At 37.9% G+C, this 12,023-nt stretch overlaps 1 protein-coding gene across 1 annotated transcript in view; it reads right to left on the bottom strand.

Annotated features, from left to right (window-relative positions):
- MTNR1A (melatonin receptor 1A) overlaps positions 1-12,023 on the bottom strand; it is a 47,089-nt gene that overhangs the window by 34,657 nt on the left and 409 nt on the right. Inside the window, exon 2 of the mRNA XM_072037172.1 lies at positions 7,573-7,743. The gene's annotated coding sequence lies outside the window, so the exon portion shown is untranslated. The remainder of the gene's footprint in view (positions 1-7,572; positions 7,744-12,023) is intronic.

Here is a 12,023-nt window from a genome sequence, read left to right as displayed (position 1 = left end):
ATTTAGTATTCGACATATTGACACAGATTGTTAAAGACAAAGGTCATTTCTGAACTTTGAAGACAGGTATGGAATCAACAAAGTCTACAGAGAATGGGAAAGATGGTTCTGGAAGACAATGAGAAAAGGGCAACTGATGCCCTTTTGATAGAACTTCGATAGAAGATTTAAGTCTGATCTTCTGAAGGAACACATATAACATTGGAGAGCTTGCTGCCATTTGTTGTTGAAAAGCTAGAAAACCTGAAGCTGGTTGAAAACTCCAAATAACTAAAGCCTAAGAAAATGACAAAATCTGCATCCACTTGCATTTATTGTTCAATACAATAGAGTATACTGGATAACATGCAGTTTTGTTTTAGGTATGACATGCAAAACATTTGTCCTTGTCAGATAGGGAAGATTCCCTTAATACTGTGATCTAAAACAGTTTGAGTGCTGCAACAGAAGCCTGGTGGAATCAAGATGCCTTGGACAAAAAAAAAAAAAAGCAGGTCCTTCAGAAAGCCTCCTTATGGAAAGGATTGTGATGGGCTGTAGCACCATGCATATTCATCAGTCACAGAGGTAACCCTGAAGTAGCAATACAGTTCTGCATGGTGACTGAGAACTCCAAATTGGAGCTACACCCGAAGTTGAATAATTGTAACCAGCAAATTAATTTCAGAGCAAGTGAGTCAGGCTACTTATCAAAATTATGGTTATCAGACACCAGCTGCAAAAAATTCAACCCAAAATGTTCTGTGCTCTGAAAGGTCCAATTTCTCTTCTAGGAAGCAATAGGAATCAAAAAAAAAAAACATGATAAAATGACAGAGAACGCTATTTTGATGCTGCTAGCTGAACAACGCTCTATGAACTAAGACCACCTTATACAACTGAAGATTTGCAGTGATGCCCCTTCTATCCACTGTGAGTACTGCAATCACTGGGGGGGGGGTGTGGAGTTCCTGAAAACCATCTTCTTTAGAAGGACAGACAGACACCAGCCCAAAAGTAACCACAAAGTTACACATGCCAAGTCATAGCTAACTTTCAGTAATTCTCCAGAGTTATTAAACCTTTGAGTGAAGGTAGGGTTTAGTCTTATTGCCTAATCATTGCCCTCCTACAATTGAAATTCACTTTTCAAGTTATATGACTTTCCTTACTTGTCAAATCATGTCTTCCTATCTCAGTAGCATCTTAGTTTTTGAATACAGAAGGTATCATTCTTTCAGTTTACAGATAGGTAATCATTAGATGGTTCTTTATTTCTAATAACATTCTGATGTGCTAAAAATATTTGTTTTTAGTGTTTCTACAAGTGGTTGGTCACATGCTACATTTCCACTTCTCATATGAATATGTAGAAATGCTATCACAACATACATTCTTAAAGTTGTATTAATACATGTACGTCTTCAGAATGGGTTTCAGCTTAAGCATATACTGGTGCTGACATACAGTGTTACTACTGGAAATTCCATTCTTTGGTTTGAGTAGACAAAAAAGTGACATGAGAAAATTCATGATTTGGAAATTTGTTGGCAAGGCAAACAAGGTTGTTTTTAAGTAAAGTAGGCAAACATTGAATTGTTGACCATTCCTTGTGATGACTAGACAAAATATAGAAACAGTATCTTTGAGATTTGAATCTGATCTGAAGTTTTCTGAATAAATATGGATACAGAAGATAACGTGAATCTCTGAATATAAGCAGATCTTAGAAATCAGTTCACTGCTTTGATGGTAGTCTATGAAGTTATCTTTGCACAGGAAAGAAGCACTCAGGCAGCCTGCTGCTAGTCAGCATTCTAGTAGCAAAGCTCTGTCACTGTAAAAGCTTAAGGAAAGTATAGGGAAGACCTGCTATAAAAGCTTACAATGATGGGGTGGGTTACTGCTGTCATAATTGGGATACCCCAGTACAAACACCATCAACAAGCAGACTGCAAATTGTCTCCACTGGGATGGTTTCACTTAGCTTATTAATCTTCTTTTTAATGCATTTGTACCCCTGCACTTACATGTGTCAGAGTTCACCATATCTTCAGGGCATCTTCACAGCATGATTTAGATAATGATCACTGCCAGCAGTATTAACAGGGTGCAAATCCAAGCTTCGCACAACTGTATTAGATTGTCATGAAGTATTCCTTAGAAATTCTTACACAGAGTAATTGCAAAGGAAGCACTCAATGCCCTTTTAAAGTGCTAATATTCCTAAGTGCAAACATACAATGAACAGAAGCAACACAAATCCCTAGGTGCATCCAAAAATAACAAAAGTGGGTATGCTAGGCAGACAAAATGCTGTTTGAGGAGGGCATCTGTGAACAAGATACTTATACCATACAAACAAGGAAAACCAAGGCAGGTTTCCAGCAACCAACAAAGTGTTCATAATTGACATTATCGGGCACTGCAGAGATTCCTAGTAGCAGGGTACACCAACTGGGCAGGAGAAGGTACAAGAAAAAGTGCTGAAAAAAACAGAAGTGGTATAAACACAGTTTTCTAGGAGAAACTGCAAAAAAATCCCCAATTATTTGCCCAATTAATTCAAGGCATGTTTGAAAACCTTTGCTGCAAGGAAGTAGAAGAAAATCTGACTGCATTTTGAGTTCTACTTTAGGTATTAAACTAAAACTATTTTAAACAAATTTGCATTTAAGACAAATTTGGTTCTACTGTCTTCTCTGTATGCAGAGACAAAAATGCAGTGTACCCTGACAGATGGAGATCACTGTGTTAACTCTATTATCCATAATGGTTACATGCAGAACAGTTAGAATAAGCTTGGCCAGTGAAAACTGTATTCAAATGGCACTCAGCAATACAAAAATCCCCATGGGACCCATTTCAGTAAGCATCAATTACAGAAACATTGAAATTGCTCTAATTTATACCATTTATAGCCACCTGTCTAGATGAAGGAAGAAGGGAAAACAGTGCTGTCTTCCTGTCAGACATGCTGGATATTAACCTGTATATGAGATCCTTATTTGCAGAGACAGCATATATATTCACAAGCAATGAACATGAGTTATATTCTGGGGATACTACAGCACTAAAAGAAAAATGAAAATTTAATTTCTGTAAAAAATACAAATAATTAGAGGAAATGCTGCTAAATACATTTCTGCAAATGCATGAAACAAGTATACCATAAAATGGAACTCTCTCTTGTACAAATACTTTGTGCAGCATAGTAAAGAACCATAGGACTTACATAAGCTTTATATAAAGTAACTCTGTATATCTCCAGTAGAAAAAGCCAATCCCAAGAAAATAATTAGCAACAGGTGCTGAAACATGCTTCAGCATCAGGAAGGGAGAATAAGGTGGGTTTATGATGCACTGCGGAGGTTCTGAACAGTGCGGTTCCTTAAATTAGAATAAAAGTCAAGGCAAGAACTGAAAAGGTACTGGTTAGAGATAGTCACATTGATAAGAAACTTCCAAAGGAATATCAAATATTGATGTAAATAGCAACAGAACCACCAATCTGTACAATAAGGCAAAGCCCAAATTTTAAAATGTATTCTGCTTAATGAATGTGTTAAAGAATGATGAGTATTTAGAAAGCAAAGGACAAAGATAGCATCAAGGATAACATGATGTGATCTGACCAGACAACTCTAGTACAAGCAAACTGTCCTTGACCTCAGTAACAAAATCCATTTGAGGAAAATCAGAGTACAGTTTTGTGGTAGTAGATGGCCTTTTGTGTTTTCTTTATTCCCAAAAGGTTTTCTTGAAGTACCAATTATCAGACTCCATAGTCTGCATACTATGCTATACATGAAATTGCAACTGGCTTCACATCATGCACCCATGTCAGGCTATACAAAGGTCAGGCACTTAAGAGTACAGTAACCCTGATTTATAATCACCTTTATCACAAGGAAATTGGCAACCAAACAAAAATCCCCATCTGACCCCATGGTTCTTAAAACATTTAACGAATCTCTGTATTAAGAATTTCACTAGAGAACATACCTAAAGGTAACATTTAAAAAAATTTAAATGCTGATGAGCTTACCACAGAGAACAGAGGTGAACATGCATCTTCGGCTTTTGGCTTGAGGCCAGGTATAGGAAGGGAAGTTATGCAGAAGACTTTACTGCTTTCAGCACTTCAGGTTTAAGACTTAACAGTATTGCAGACTTTGGCAAGTATTGCAGCCAAAGTAGAGAAAGGAGGCTGTTAATGGCCATGGTAAAAGGTTTGCTAGTTGATTTCAGTACAACAAGCATTTTGCTTTTAGGGAAGGTATATTCTGGAGATGAGGTGCATGCCTGGGGGCAGTGCTCTCACAGAAGGGGGAAGGTTATTTTGCCAAAATACAAATAGAATTTGATATTTGACTTTGGCTAGAGAGTTAGAGTAAGAGCCAAGAGCTGTTTTTCTCACCCTTTATTACTGGAAGAGATATTTAATATTAAGCACAGTACATTTAGTAAGCATGATACATTTACACAAGAAAACATTTTAGGTATTGAGAGCATCCTTCTTGCAATGGAATAAGAAAAAGCTATAACTTAAGGTGAGGACTGACTCCTAAAGAATTTATATGAAAGTCTAGTACACCTAGAAATTGGACTTGATAGTCTAGAAGATCCCTTTTAATCCCTTGTTCTAAGTAAGAACTGATTCAATAACCTAAATTTGGGAAAGGTTTGCAGATTTAATATGGCACACAAATGAGGACGAACTTTAATCTTGTAACAAATTAAAATTATGCAAACCTGCATGTTAGATAATTACTCAAACTACAGAAGGCAGACCCCAGAATTATACAGCCAGAGATATCTGGAGACAATTAATAATTATTTACATTAAAAGACAATATATGAATGCAAAATACACAAACCATTAATAAAAATGATTTTATTTATAATTCATTAGTTCTTCATCCAAAATGAAATAAACCAGTGAAATATCCAGTTCATTCACATATATGGAGACATCAATTCTTCATAAAACGTAGCTACCAAGTTCTCCAACAATATCCAGTCCTTCAAAATAACTTCAAAACAAGTCTGTGGATGCTGTTACTCAAGAAAAAAAATTCTCCTTCCGCACTCACAAAAAAGGCACTAAAAAGTGGCGTTGTGATACTAATAAAGTGAGGGAAATTCATGCAAAGGTACCTTTCTTTCAATGCCCCTAAAATGAAGTTGCCCATACCATGCCTGTATTGAGCTAAGAACACTTTCATATCCAAGAATGAAAACCCTTCTTCACTCCCCAACACAGGAAGAACAAGTCCTTAAGAATCAAGACGAAGGAGCAGAAAACTCATCACTGAATCTGGTAAAGAAGTATACATCAAATGTAATCCATAGCTACTGCTATGGGGATAAAGATTATGATGCTTCACCCAGTAGATATCATTGCACATTTCTAGAACTTCTCTGGGCTGTGGCTGGGTACCAATTTTCAAGGCCAATCCCTGTACTTGTGCTCATTTGTGCCTTTTGCCAAGGGCTACAGAACTGGCTGTCTTCCCTAGACAACTAACATAGTACTGACTGTTGCACTAGGTTGATACTCAGGTCCAGACAAAGTGACCTAACAAAAGCAATGTTATCACTTGACCTCACAATACCAAGCAACAAGGGAAGAGTTAACCACTTCCAGCACAGGGGCAGGGTGCCTCTGCTTGGTAGTCTCTCCTTCAAAGAGGAAAAACTAGTTTTGCTAACTTTATTTTTTGGGGTGCAGATACAAAACTAAGGTAAGATAGAGCTTATATTTCAGCATCACATTGGAGGAAAATGATCCATGTGAAATGTAGATCATGCAGAGCAGGGTTTCTGTAGGCCTAAATGGAAAGGTATATACCCTTCCCAAGCAACGCAAAGGTAGCTAAAAGGCTACCTAAGGGTGTAGACAAAAACAGAAGCCATCCACATACCTTTCCCACTACTTTGCATTTGAACTGAAAATTTCAATACTTGCTTATGCACAGCAGGGTTTGAAATTATTCTGTTTTCAACATGGGACCTTAGGAGTGATGTGAGAGTAAAGAACGAGCAAAGTGTTAAAAGGAGTTTCTTACAACTATAGCAAAGGAAGAGATCAAGTTCTCCATGATGAGAAAATGCCTAATTCAAGTACGGGACTACAATGGGACTATAAGATAATTTGATTTAATTACAAATTTGATTATCAATAAAGTAATGTCTTCTAGAACTAGATACATGACCTGGTATTAGGTCATTTATAAAGTGAAGCAAATGAGCTAGGAATATTTCACTTCCCGTGCAAGGTGTTTCTTCAAGGAAGGGATATAAATTGGCCTTCTCTTTAAGGATATGAGTGAATACTGTTTAAAAATATAGGACATGAACCTTTGTACACTTAGTCATGACTACAAAGCTATTTAGAAGTAACAGAAGTCACTATTTAAAGAGTTAAACAGACTTGCTGATTACACCTTAGTTTCTGATCAGCTTGAAAAGTACAAGGTTAAAACATGCAACATTCTTATCATCTAAATGTAAGGGTATCATTTAGGTTTTGTTCTTGTATATCATATCCATCCTCAAAACTACAGGAGGAAAAGATAGGTCTGACCTTTATTTTGACATGGAAGGTAGGAACCTGGATTATACTACTTAGCTGCTGTAGTACCTCTGTGACTTTAAGGGGAATAGACTTTGAAAGAACACTTCTAATAGCAGCATTTGTATTACAGTCTTCAGCATTTTTAACTACACATTAAATAAGCAGACAATAAAACATTAGCAATATTCTCTTAACCTGAAGAATTCTTAGTAACACTCATCCTCCTGAAACAGAGCTTGGCAATCATTACTCAGGAATGCAAAATTAACATGAAATTTGAAGCAGCTCACTGATATGACAAAAGCTGCCAAGAGCAAGGGTGACAAGGTTCTTGAGGTTGCAAAATTAGATTAATGCATAGCACTGAATTAACCCCGCTATAGCAGTTGTTATTGCCCTAGGAAAGCCAGCCTTATACAAATGGGTTGGACATTGTCCTATAGCATTGGATGCCCACTGTTGGTAAGAGTTGTCACTAAACTAGACTTGCTGCTTATGTCATTTGCTAGAAACACAAGAAGCATCCACAGCAGGATAGGAAAGTAATGTAAAAAGAAAAGTAGAAAAAGAACAAGAGTAGAAGCAGATCAGAAATTGCTAAAAGATTAAAGATGAAAAGCCATCTAAATCAGAAAAGGGAGAAGCACTCCAAGAACTACTAAAAAAGACAAGCAGTATAATATGTAGGTACTGTTCTCTGCTAGCAGCAGCAAACTAGAAGCACTACTGTGAAAGACTTCAAAAAGCAGAAACTTGCAGAAGGTATAAATAGCTGAATTTAGCGGACATATTAGAAAGAATGGAATGTTATTTGAAATACTCATCTGTTGTTGGTCACTGACAGGACAATGTCATTTAAGTAGTTCTCTGAAAAACCCTCAATTCAGTAAATTATTCATCAAAACCAGTCTTTGGAACAGCTTTATTTAAACCGAGTTTTTATACTCAATTCTGTTCAATTGTCCAAGTTCAGTATTTCCTCTAGATATTTTCCCCTCTCCCAATCAGCTTACCATTTTTAATACCTGAAGTTATGTCTGAAATAATGCCATCAACATCTCAGCTTTCATCAGAACCCTGAATTTGTGCTACAACTTGATCTTCTGTTAGTTATCGCCCTTGAGTCAAATATTTGTCAGGCTACCCATTCTCTCTCTGGACAGAAAAAGAAGTCCAAGGATCACCTGTAACAAAAACAATGGTTACATTAGTCTGGATTTACAACAGGAATTTCATTTATTAAATACTGTTACTCTACTAAAAATTGTCTGAACACTAAAAAACATCGTCAAGAGCAGTCATTCTGAAAAGCTTGATGAGATCTCCAATGTGATTATCAGAAGTTGGTTCCAACTGAAGCAAAAGATTGATACTCTACAAATTGCACTGAAAAAACTCTATGGGCAGATTCTTACACTGCTCAGAATACATAATTTTAAAACAAGGCCAATTTTGAAAGCCTCCAAAATAATATTCTTACTGGTGGATCCCACTCCCCAGTTCTGGGATGGCTGTTATTATTTAGCAATTACCATTTTTTGAAATATAGTACTAAGGAACACAGCTGCTTCGTTCTTCCACCAGTGACTTACACTCATAGATAACTCTCAACCTCATAATTCCTTTGAGCACTCAGCTTCCTTTACAGACCTGTTTGGACCTAATGCATGCTAAATCTGCCTCAGCTGCAAACATTGTCAAATGAAAAGGAAGAAACTGAAGTAGTTAACACTGCAGTTTAATCACATGTGCAGTCCTAGTGAGTTAGTTATATTACTTTTCTAGGGCTCTGAGGCCTCAGCAACATCAGACTTGCTCTATCTTCATCAGTACCAAAAGCTAGAGTTTTAGCAACAATGCATTTGTGCCAAGAATACAGAAAACAGGGAAAAGCCAGACACATCTAAACACAAAAGAGAGATGGCTGAGAAGGAGGGTGGGGTGTGAATGCAGCTGTCTGCCCTGATGCAGTAGGTGCTAGTTACCATCTTGGCACCAATCCCTGTAATATCCATCTTTTACCAAGCATTAGCCAACAAGGCAGGCACAGAAGAGTCAGTGTGAAACTACTGGAGCTAGCTTCTTGCCTGTTTTAGGCTCCCTTCTGTCACAGAAGTTTGCTGAAGGGGTAATCAGGGCACAGCTGACCTCAGTACAAAAATACCCAGGAAAAGTCAACCCACTGGACCAAGAGACCAGTTTCAGAAGGAATAGAAAGAAGAACAAGAGGACAGTAGCACTTGAACTTTCTTCATTGACCTTAAGAATGGCCCAGTCCTGTAATCACTGTACACCCAAGCCCCCCATGGCCAAAACGCTGACATTTTAACATACTAAGCTTTAAACTAATCTTCAGAGTCAAAGACTTACAACTGCTCCTTCACCTTGTTCTTGATGCATTGTTTTTCTTGGCATGGTTAACAGCAAAGGCATAAGGATACTAGCAGTCACTGATAGGAATCTGTACAATCCTACATAAACCACTTTGAATAATCTCTTCACATTTTTCTGAGGTGTTTAACTCCAGTGCTAAGAGTTTCAAATAGAAATTTCACTTATTGCAAGAACTACTAGCATTTCTTTAATCTACCTTCCCTAAAGCTGGTTATTCCATATTTCAGGGTAGAATTTGTTGAATGACCCTATTTCTCATCTATGAATTTCATTTTCCATTGCAAATATTAAGATGATTTACAGCAAACTTTTGAAAATGAGCTATCCTCATTCTTCTTCAAATGAATTATTAAAGAAAGCACATAAGCTTAAAGTTTAAGTTGCATGGACATCCTGTCAAGATACAGGCACTAGAATCCTTATGCCTTGAATGTTCCTCTTGAAATTTCTTTCAAAGTTAAAAGATCAGACATCATAAACCAAATTCAGTCCAGCATTAAATCACAACTGTTCCCATCAGGACTGAATTGGTGTCAGGTGCTTGTTAGATTAGAAAGTTACCATTAAAGAAACAGACCAGAACTATGAAACTTATTACAAGTCAAGTACATTAAATAAAAGAGGATCCTACCAGTTGCATCATCAGCTTCTGTGTCTAGAAGAGCATCTACTGAAGCCATGCTTGTGACTATGAAGGAGTCTGTAGTATCAGAAACTCCTCGCTTGCTGAGACAAACTTCTTTGATACTGACTTCTCTGCTTTGGCCAATGCCTTTTACTAACCTTCAGACTGTCAAGAAGGTTATACCACTTGTTGAGAAGGTTTTTCTATGCCTTCCTACTATTCCTCAGTGCATTTTTTTAATCATAAGTCCACTGGTTCAATTTGCAGTAATCTTCCAAAATATGTACATAGAGAGTGGGACAGAGATGCAAGATGTATTCCCCCACCAAATCCACCTTTTTGTATTAATATTCCTCATTTGTTAGTCCTTTCTTGGAAAAAGAAAAGTCTTCAATGATATATTTTCTTCAGGAGGTGTCTTCTGTTCCTCCCTGACCTTTTTCCAGTGGAATTTTCATCCTGTGTCCTTTTTTCCTTAATAAATGTGCCAGCAAAAGACTTATTAACATAGGCTGTTGTAAAACCAGAAGTTTCTCTTATTATAGCTCTGTAAAAAAGTTGTAACTGTCTTTATAACCAGCAAGTTATATGATCTGATTTAAACACAATTTGCAATGTTCTCTCTTGCTGAATAACCTGGAATTAATATGAAAACTTAGGAAGCTCCTTCCTATTCAATATTAGGTCAGTGTTTTTGAGTAGTTACACTTAATCATAAGTTTACTCACCTGAGTAAGCCTTAATTCAATGCCAAGTTAATAGTAGTGTTCACATAGGCCAAGTTATGCCCAGGTATGGGGTTTTACCAGATTAGTCAAGAACAGTCCACACACCTTTTCAAGGCTTATTTTCTTCCCAGAGTTTCATTTTATCTATGTATTATGAATCTTTCCTTTGAGGAAAAGGATTTTTAATCTGCCTCATTAGGAAACTTAAAACTTTTCCTATTTTTCACTAAAGGAGACTATAAACAATTTATCATGTACCAAGTATCTACTTATTTCCAATAATCCTTCTTTTCAGAGTATAGGAAAGTATCTAGTTCATATTCAAGGTTAAATCATATGTTCAGGAAAGTGCTCTGCTCCCCTAGCTGTAGGAGATAACTGTTGAAAGTTTGCTGCAGTTCACTGTGACAGAAAAAGAATGAGAAATGCAGTAAGAGCAAGCAAGCATGTGTCTTGATTCAAGAGGGATATTGTGAAATGTACAGTACTGAACATGCACACAGAACCAAACCAGTGAGTTACATTTCCAAAAAAATTGGCACTGTACTTATTTCAGGCTTGTTACCAGAGGTGTCTGCAGTGCAACTCTCCCCCTCCCCCAGAAGCATTGAAGTATGTCTGTATTAAGGGGGAAGAGAGCATCACCCCTTTTTCCTGGAATAACCCCAGTAACACGGCCATCTCAACCCTCACTCCATTAGAGCATCTCACAAGAAACAAAGCTAGTCAAGTGCTGCCTTAGCATTTTGGAGTCTGATTCTCATCTCGACCATACAGTATTGCACACTGTAGTACTGCCAGCTCTAGTGAAAGTAACTTCTGTCAATGAAAGCAAGATACAGCTTTAGGAATTTAGATCAATGGCATCAGGAAAAGTCAGATTCTCTTCATTCTGGTATTCCACAACAGCTGAATAAAGCTGACATGTACCATCTACATGAATTGCCTGACTTAACCTCAGAAAGGTAAGCATGCCACTGGTTGCCAGTCAGCTACCTTTGCTGTGCCAGTTTACAGCGAAGCCAAGGATCAAGTTCCCCTTCAGCTGAATTTTGAACCACTAGCTACTAAATGTAGCAAAGTTGTAACAAAGAAACGCGCAGTTAGTCATGAAAAAAGTACAGCTAGCATCTCTATTATCAGAGTGAGATTCTGCTTTCATTAACAGCACAGCTTCCCTCACACACTCCTATTTCTCTCAATGAAAGATGCATGGGGCTGAGCGCAGATTTGGTACACGTGCGCAGCAGCTGGCCTGCCGTGATAAAGCAGAATGAATCTGAGGAAGTTGCTGCCTGTCAGAGCAATAGCACATGAGCTAAAAGGGATTTACTTAATACAGACCATCGCAAAAACTATCCTGTCAAAACTACAGATTAAGGATGTACCTCAAGCTGTCTCCTGCTCCTAAAAGAAATAGCAAGTAGGAGGCGAACAAAACAAGCGAAGCAAGTGTCCTCTTATTCTGAATCCTGCAACGTTTATAATTTAACGTGTGGCTGGCTTTGAAGCTCGCACCGCAGGTGGAAGTGTATCACCTATGTATCACCTGAAACCTTTCTCTACCTGAAAGCAGCTCACCCAGAAGCCCAGCACCCATCACGCGGAATCGCACCGTGCCCCGGCAGCACCCCTAACCCCGCGCTAAATGCCGCCCTCGGAGGCTCCCTGCTTCCTCCCTCCCGAGGTGGGAGCCAAAAATAGCACCACGAGGCGG

The sequence above is a fragment of the Anas platyrhynchos genome, chromosome 4, assembly GCF_047663525.1.
Source record: "Anas platyrhynchos isolate ZD024472 breed Pekin duck chromosome 4, IASCAAS_PekinDuck_T2T, whole genome shotgun sequence".
Classification (NCBI taxonomy): Eukaryota; Metazoa; Chordata; class Aves; order Anseriformes; family Anatidae; genus Anas; species Anas platyrhynchos.
This window is presented reverse-complemented; position numbering and strand designations above follow the sequence as displayed.